Below are 9,668 nucleotides of genomic sequence, written 5' to 3' on the forward strand. Positions count from 1 at the left end.
TATATTATACCTCTTTAGACATTTAGATTGGGGACAAATGGCGTTTAAGCGCAATGTAATCAGTGAACATGTCCAGGGGACTTTCTGATGCAAGTAATATGTAACAGACACATATGTCGTAGCACTAGGTAGATGAAATGAGAGCAGAGTGGCGCAGTGGAAGCGTGCTTGGCCCATAACCCAGAGGTCCGTGGATCGAAACCACGCTCTGCTAACTACACCTTTTTCTCTCCTTCCCGCTTTTGCAACAAGAAATAAGACAACTCACCCCAACACGACGAAAATGAAGCCGTCATTAGCAGCTATATCAATTCCTTGATTTCTCTTTTGATGATAGAGTTTGAAGATATTCTAAAAATGAATCGTAAAAAGGTACTGACATATCTATGCTTGTATTTGGAAGTTATACCTCTTTAAACATTTAGATTGGGGACAAATGGCGTTTAAGCGCAATGTAATCAGTGAACATGTCCAGGGGACTTTCTGATGCAAGTAATATGTAACAGACACATATGTCGTAGCACTAGGTAGATGAACTGAGAGCAGAGTGGCGCAGTGGAAGCGTGCTGGGCCCATAACCCAGAGGTCCGTGGATCGAAACCACGCTCTGCTAACTACACCTTTTTCTCTCCTTCCCGCTTTTGCAACAAGAAATAAGACAACTCACCCCAACACGACGAAAATGAAGCCGTCATTAGCAGCTATATCAATTCCTTGATTTCTCTTTTAATGATAGAGTTTGAAGATATTCTAAAAATGAATCGTAAAAAAGTACTGACATATCTATGCTTGTATTTGGAAGTTATACCTCTTTAGACATTTAGATTGGGGACAAATGGCTTTTTAAGCGCAATGTAATCAGTGAACATGTCCAGGGGACTTTCTGATGCAAGTAATATGTAACAGACACATATGTCATAACACTAGGTAAATGAAATGAGAGCAGAGTGGCGCAGTGGAAGCGTGCTGGGCCCATAACCCAGAGGTCCGTGGATCGAAACCACGCTCTGCTAACTACACCTTTTTCTCTCCTTCCCGCTTTTGCAACAAGAAATAAGACAACTCACCCCAACACGACGAAAATGAAGCCGTCATTAGCAGCTATATCAATTCCTTGATTTCTCTTTTGATGATAGAGTTTGAAGATATTCTAAAAATGAATCGTAAAAAGGTACTGACATATCTATGCTTGTATTTGGAAGTTATATTATACCTCTTTAGACATTTAGATTGGGGACAAATGGCGTTTAAGCGCAATGTAATCAGTGAACATGTCCAGGGGACTTTCTGATGCAAGTAATATGTAACAGACACATATGTCGTAGCACTAGGTAGATGAACTGAGAGCAGAGTGGCGCAGTGGAAGCGTGCTGGGCCCATAACCCAGAGGTCCGTGGATCGAAACCACGCTCTGCTAACTACACCTTTTTCTCTCCTTCCCGCTTTTGCAACAAGAAATAAGACAACTCACCCCAACACGACGAAAATGAAGCCGTCATTAGCAGCTATATCAATTCCTTGATTTCTCTTTTAATGATAGAGTTTGAAGATATTCTAAAAATGAATCGTAAAAAAGTACTGACATATCTATGATTGTATTTGGAAGTTATACCTCTTTAGACATTTAGATTGGGGACAAATGGCGTTTAAGCGCAATGTAATCAGTGAACATGTCCAGGGGACTTTCTGATGCAAGTAATATGTAACAGACACATATGTCGTAGCACTAGGTAGATGAACTGAGAGCAGAGTGGCGCAGTGGAAGCGTGCTGGGCCCATAACCCAGAGGTCCGTGGATCGAAACCACGCTCTGCTAACTACACCTTTTTCTCTCCTTCCCGCTTTTGCAACAAGAAATAAGACAACTCACCCCAACACGACGAAAATGAAGCCGTCATTAGCAGCTATATCAATTCCTTGATTTCTCTTTTAATGATAGAGTTTGAAGATATTCTAAAAATGAATCGTAAAAAAGTACTGACATATCTATGCTTGTATTTGGAAGTTATACCTCTTTAGACATTTAGATTGGGGACAAATGGCGTTTAAGCGCAATGTAATCAGTGAACATGTCCAGGGGACTTTCTGATGCAAGTAATATGTAACAGACACATATGTCATAGCACTAGGTAAATGAAATGAGAGCAGAGTGGCGCAGTGGAAGCGTGCTGGGCCCATAACCCAGAGGTCCGTGGATCGAAACCACGCTCTGCTAACTACACCTTTTTCTCTCCTTCCCGCTTTTGCAACAAGAAATAAGACAACTCACCCCAACACGACGAAAATGAAGCCGTCATTAGCAGCTATATCAATTCCTTGATTTCTCTTTTAATGATAGAGTTTGAAGATATTCTAAAAATGAATCGTAAAAAAGTACTGACATATCTATGCTTGTATTTGGAAGTTATACCTCTTTAGACATTTAGATTGGGGACAAATGGCGTTTAAGCGCAATGTAATCAGTGAACATGTCCAGAGGACTGTCTGATGCAAGCAATATATAACCGACACATATGTCATAGCACTAGGTAAATGAAATGAGAGCAGAGTGGCGCAGTGGAAGCGTGCTGGGCCCATAACCCAGAGGTCCGTGGATCGAAACCACGCTCTGCTAACTACACCTTTTTCTCTCCTTCCCGCTTTTGCAACAAGAAATAAGACAACTCACCCCAACACGACGAAAATGAAGCCGTCATTAGCAGCTATATCAATTCCTTGATTTCTCTTTTGATGATAGAGTTTGAAGATATTCTAAAAATGAATCGTAAAAAGGTACTGACCTATCTATGCTTGTATTTGGAAGTTATACCTCTTTAGACATTTAGATTGGGGACAAATGGCGTTTAAGCGCAATGTAATCAGTGAACATGTCCAGGGGACTTTCTGATGCAAGTAATATGTAACAGACACATATGTCGTAGCACTAGGTAGATGAACTGAGAGCAGAGTGGCGCAGTGGAAGCGTGCTGGGCCCATAACCCAGAGGTCCGTGGATCGAAACCACGCTCTGCTAACTACACCTTTTTCTCTCCTTCCCGCTTTTGCAACAAGAAATAAGACAACTCACCCCAACACGACGAAAATGAAGCCGTCATTAGCAGCTATATCAATTCCTTGATTTCTCTTTTGATGATAGAGTTTGAAGATATTCTAAAAATGAATCGTAAAAAGGTACTGACCTATCTATGCTTGTATTTGGAAGTTATACCTCTTTAGACATTTAGATTGGGGACAAATGGCGTTTAAGCGCAATGTAATCAGTGAACATGTCCAGGGGACTTTCTGATGCAAGTAATATGTAACAGACACATATGTCGTAGCACTAGGTAGATGAACTGAGAGCAGAGTGGCGCAGTGGAAGCGTGCTGGGCCCATAACCCAGAGGTCCGTGGATCGAAACCACGCTCTGCTAACTACACCTTTTTCTCTCCTTCCCGCTTTTGCAACAAGAAATAAGACAACTCACCCCAACACGACGAAAATGAAGCCGTCATTAGCAGCTATATCAATTCCTTGATTTCTCTTTTAATGATAGAGTTTGAAGATATTCTAAAAATGAATCGTAAAAAAGTACTGACATATCTATGCTTGTATTTGGAAGTTATACCTCTTTAGACATTTAGATTGGGGACAAATGGCGTTTAAGCGCAATGTAATCAGTGAACATGTCCAGGGGACTTTCTGATGCAAGTAATATGTAACAGACACATATGTCGTAGCACTAGGTAGATGAACTGAGAGCAGAGTGGCGCAGTGGAAGCGTGCTGGGCCCATAACCCAGAGGTCCGTGGATCGAAACCACGCTCTGCTAAATACACCTTTTTCTCTCCTTCCCGCTTTTGCAACAAGAAATAAGACAACTCACCCCAACACGACGAAAATGAAGCCGTCATTAGCAGCTATATCAATTCCTTGATTTCTCTTTTAATGATAGAGTTTGAAGATATTCTAAAAATGAATCGTAAAAAAGTACTGACATATCTATGCTTGTATTTGGAAGTTATACCTCTTTAGACATTTAGATTGGGGACAAATGGCGTTTAAGCGCAATGTAATCAGTGAACATGTCCAGGGGACTTTCTGATGCAAGTAATATGTAACAGACACATATGTCATAGCACTAGGTAAATGAAATGAGAGCAGAGTGGCGCAGTGGAAGCGTGCTGGGCCCATAACCCAGAGGTCCGTGGATCGAAACCACGCTCTGCTAACTACACCTTTTTCTCTCCTTCCCGCTTTTGCAACAAGAAATAAGACAACTCACCCCAACACGACGAAAATGAAGCCGTCATTAGCAGCTATATCAATTCCTTGATTTCTCTTTTAATGATAGAGTTTGAAGATATTCTAAAAATGAATCGTAAAAAAGTACTGACATATCTATGCTTGTATTTGGAAGTTATACCTCTTTAGACATTTAGATTGGGGACAAATGGCGTTTAAGCGCAATGTAATCAGTGAACATGTCCAGGGGACTTTCTGATGCAAGTAATATGTAACAGACACATATGTCGTAGCACTAGGTAGATGAAATGAGAGCAGAGTGGCGCAGTGGAAGCGTGCTGGGCCCATAACCCAGAGGTCCGTGGATCGAAACCACGCTCTGCTAACTACACCTTTTTCTCTCCTTCCCGCTTTTGCAACAAGAAATAAGACAACTCACCCCAACACGACGAAAATGAAGCCGTCATTAGCAGCTATATCAATTCCTTGATTTCTCTTTTAATGATAGAGTTTGAAGATATTCTAAAAATGAATCGTAAAAAAGTACTGACATATCTATGCTTGTATTTGGAAGTTATACCTCTTTAGACATTTAGATTGGGGACAAATGGCGTTTAAGCGCAATGTAATCAGTGAACATGTCCAGGGGACTTTCTGATGCAAGTAATATGTAACAGACACATATGTCGTAGCACTAGGTAGATGAACTGAGAGCAGAGTGGCGCAGTGGAAGCGTGCTGGGCCCATAACCCAGAGGTCCGTGGATCGAAACCACGCTCTGCTAACTACACCTTTTTCTCTCCTTCCCGCTTTTGCAACAAGAAATAAGACAACTCACCCCAACACGACGAAAATGAAGCCGTCATTAGCAGCTATATCAATTCCTTGATTTCTCTTTTAATGATAGAGTTTGAAGATATTCTAAAAATGAATCGTAAAAAAGTACTGACATATCTATGCTTGTATTTGGAAGTTATACCTCTTTAGACATTTAGATTGGGGACAAATGGCGTTTAAGCGCAATGTAATCAGTGAACATGTCCAGGGGACTTTCTGATGCAAGTAATATGTAACAGACACATATGTCATAGCACTAGGTAAATGAAATGAGAGCAGAGTGGCGCAGTGGAAGCGTGCTGGGCCCATAACCCAGAGGTCCGTGGATCGAAACCACGCTCTGCTAACTACACCTTTTTCTCTCCTTCCCGCTTTTGCAACAAGAAATAAGACAACTCACCCCAACACGACGAAAATGAAGCCGTCATTAGCAGCTATATCAATTCCTTGATTTCTCTTTTAATGATAGAGTTTGAAGATATTCTAAAAATGAATCGTAAAAAAGTACTGACATATCTATGCTTGTATTTGGAAGTTATACCTCTTTAGACATTTAGATTGGGGACAAATGGCGTTTAAGCGCAATGTAATCAGTGAACATGTCCAGAGGACTGTCTGATGCAAGCAATATATAACCGACACATATGTCATAGCACTAGGTAAATGAAATGAGAGCAGAGTGGCGCAGTGGAAGCGTGCTGGGCCCACAACCCAGAGGTCCGTGGATCGAAACCACGCTCTGCTAACTACACCTTTTTCTCTCCTTCCCGCTTTTGCAACAAGAAATAAGACAACTCACCCCAACACGACGAAAATGAAGCCGTCATTAGCAGCTATATCAATTCCTTGATTTCTCTTTTGATGATAGAGTTTGAAGATATTCTAAAAATGAATCGTAAAAAGGTACTGACATATCTATGCTTGTATTTGGAAGTTATACCTCTTTAGACATTTAGATTGGGGACAAATGGCGTTTAAGCGCAATGTAATCAGTGAACATGTCCAGGGGACTTTCTGATGCAAGTAATATGTAACAGACACATATGTCGTAGCACTAGGTAGATGAACTGAGAGCAGAGTGGCGCAGTGGAAGCGTGCTGGGCCCATAACCCAGAGGTCCGTGGATCGAAACCACGCTCTGCTAACTACACCTTTTTCTCTCCTTCCCGCTTTTGCAACAAGAAATAAGACAACTCACCCCAACACGACGAAAATGAAGCCGTCATTAGCAGCTATATCAATTCCTTGATTTCTCTTTTAATGATAGAGTTTGAAGATATTCTAAAAATGAATCGTAAAAAAGTACTGACATATCTATGCTTGTATTTGGAAGTTATACCTCTTTAGACATTTAGATTGGGGACAAATGGCGTTTAAGCGCAATGTAATCAGTGAACATGTCCAGGGGACTTTCTGATGCAAGTAATATGTAACAGACACATATGTCGTAGCACTAGGTAGATGAACTGAGAGCAGAGTGGCGCAGTGGAAGCGTGCTGGGCCCATAACCCAGAGGTCCGTGGATCGAAACCACGCTCTGCTAACTACACCTTTTTCTCTCCTTCCCGCTTTTGCAACAAGAAATAAGACAACTCACCCCAACACGACGAAAATGAAGCCGTCATTAGCAGCTATATCAATTCCTTGATTTCTCTTTTAATGATAGAGTTTGAAGATATTCTAAAAATGAATCGTAAAAAGGTACTGACATATCTATGCTTGTATTTGGAAGTTATACCTCTTTAGACATTTAGATTGGGGACAAATGGCGTTTAAGCGCAATGTAATCAGTGAACATGTCCAGGGGACTTTCTGATGCAAGTAATATGTAACAGACACATATGTCATAGCACTAGGTAAATGAAATGAGAGCAGAGTGGCGCAGTGGAAGCGTGCTGGGCCCATAACCCAGAGGTCCGTGGATCGAAAGCACGCTCTGCTAACTACACCTTTTTCTCTCCTTCCCGCTTTTGCAACAAGAAATAAGACAACTCACCCCAACACGACGAAAATGAAGCCGTCATTAGCAGCTATATCAATTCCTTGATTTCTCTTTTGATGATAGAGTTTGAAGATATTCTAAAAATGAATCGTAAAAAGGTACTGACATATCTATGCTTGTATTTGGAAGTTATATTATACCTCTTTAGACATTTAGATTGGGGACAAATGGCGTTTAAGCGCAATGTAATCAGTGAACATGTCCAGGGGACTTTCTGATGCAAGTAATATGTAACAGACACATATGTCGTAGCACTAGGTAGATGAACTGAGAGCAGAGTGGCGCAGTGGAAGCGTGCTGGGCCCATAACCCAGAGGTCCGTGGATCGAAACCACGCTCTGCTAACTACACCTTTTTCTCTCCTTCCCGCTTTTGCAACAAGAAATAAGACAACTCACCCCAACACGACGAAAATGAAGCCGTCATTAGCAGCTATATCAATTCCTTGATTTCTCTTTTAATGATAGAGTTTGAAGATATTCTAAAAATGAATCGTAAAAAAGACTGACATATCTATGCTTGTATTTGGAAGTTATACCTCTTTAGACATTTAGATTGGGGACAAATGGCGTTTAAGCGCAATGTAATCAGTGAACATGTCCAGGGGACTTTCTGATGCAAGTAATATGTAACAGACACATATGTCGTAGCACTAGGTAGATGAACTGAGAGCAGAGTGGCGCAGTGGAAGCGTGCTGGGCCCATAACCCAGAGGTCCGTGGATCGAAACCACGCTCTGCTAACTACACCTTTTTCTCTCCTTCCCGCTTTTGCAACAAGAAATAAGACAACTCACCCCAACACGACGAAAATGAAGCCGTCATTAGCAGCTATATCAATTCCTTGATTTCTCTTTTAATGATAGAGTTTGAAGATATTCTAAAAATGAATCGTAAAAAAGTACTGACATATCTATGCTTGTATTTGGAAGTTATACCTCTTTAGACATTTAGATTGGGGACAAATGGCGTTTAAGCGCAATGTAATCAGTGAACATGTCCAGGGGACTTTCTGATGCAAGTAATATGTAACAGACACATATGTCGTAGCACTAGGTAGATGAACTGAGAGCAGAGTGGCGCAGTGGAAGCGTGCTGGGCCCATAACCCAGAGGTCCGTGGATCGAAACCACGCTCTGCTAACTACACCTTTTTCTCTCCTTCCCGCTTTTGCAACAAGAAATAAGACAACTCACCCCAACACGACGAAAATGAAGCCGTCATTAGCAGCTATATCAATTCCTTGATTTCTCTTTTAATGATAGAGTTTGAAGATATTATAAAAATGAATCGTAAAAAAGTACTGACATATCTATGCTTGTATTTGGAAGTTATACCTCTTTAGACATTTAGATTGGGGACAAATGGCGTTTAAGCGCAATGTAATCAGTGAACATGTCCAGGGGACTTTCTGATGCAAGTAATATGTAACAGACACATATGTCGTAGCACTAGGTAGATGAACTGAGAGCAGAGTGGCGCAGTGGAAGCGTGCTGGGCCCATAACCCAGAGGTCCGTGGATCGAAACCACGCTCTGCTAACTACACCTTTTTCTCTCCTTCCCGCTTTTGCAACAAGAAATAAGACAACTCACCCCAACACGACGAAAATGAAGCCGTCATTAGCAGCTATATCAATTTCTTGATTTCTCTTTTAATGATAGAGTTTGAAGATATTCTAAAAATGAATCGTAAAAAGGTACTGACATATCTATGCTTGTATTTGGAAGTTATATTATACCTCTTTAGACATTTAGATTGGGGACAAATGGCGTTTAAGCGCAATGTAATCAGTGAACATGTCCAGGGGACTTTCTGATGCAAGTAATATGTAACAGACACATATGTCGTAGCACTAGGTAGATGAACTGAGAGCAGAGTGGCGCAGTGGAAGCGTGCTGGGCCCATAACCCAGAGGTCCGTGGATCGAAACCACGCTCTGCTAACTACACCTTTTTCTCTCCTTCCCGCTTTTGCAACAAGAAATAAGACAACTCACCCCAACACGACGAAAATGAAGCCGTCATTAGCAGCTATATCAATTCCTTGATTTCTCTTTTAATGATAGAGTTTGAAGATATTATAAAAATGAATCGTAAAAAAGTACTGACATATCTATGCTTGTATTTGGAAGTTATACCTCTTTAGACATTTAGATTGGGGACAAATGGCGTTTAAGCGCAATGTAATCAGTGAACATGTCCAGAGGACTGTCTGATGCAAGCAATATATAACCGACACATATGTCATAGCACTAGGTAAATGAAATGAGAGCAGAGTGGTGCAGTGGAAGCGTGCTGGGCCCATAACCCAGAGGTCCGTGGATCGAAACCACGCTCTGCTAACTACACCTTTTTCTCTCCTTCCCGCTTTTGCAACAAGAAATAAGACAACTCACCCCAACACGACGAAAATGAAGCCGTCATTAGCAGCTATATCAATTCCTTGATTTCTCTTTTAATGATAGAGTTTGAAGATATTCTAAAAATGAATCGTAAAAAAGTACTGACATATCTATGCTTGTATTTGGAAGTTATACCTCTTTAGACATTTAGATTGGGGACAAATGGCGTTTAAGCGCAATGTAATCAGTGAACATGTCCAGG

The 9,668-nt window shown here is 41.1% G+C and overlaps 1 non-coding gene across 1 annotated transcript; it reads left to right on the forward strand.

Moving 5' to 3' along the window:
* The first annotated feature begins 5,734 nt into the window (after window positions 1–5,734).
* On the forward strand, window positions 5,735–5,806 carry Trnav-cac. Its single transcript has one exon. It is a non-coding gene; the product is annotated as a tRNA-Val (tRNA).
* The last annotated feature ends 3,862 nt before the right edge of the window (window positions 5,807–9,668 follow it).

The sequence above is a fragment of the Haliotis rufescens genome, unplaced genomic scaffold (assembly GCF_023055435.1).
Source record: "Haliotis rufescens isolate VD_foot unplaced genomic scaffold, xgHalRufe1.0.p SCAF_7, whole genome shotgun sequence".
Lineage (NCBI taxonomy): Eukaryota > Metazoa > Mollusca > Gastropoda > Lepetellida > Haliotidae > Haliotis > Haliotis rufescens.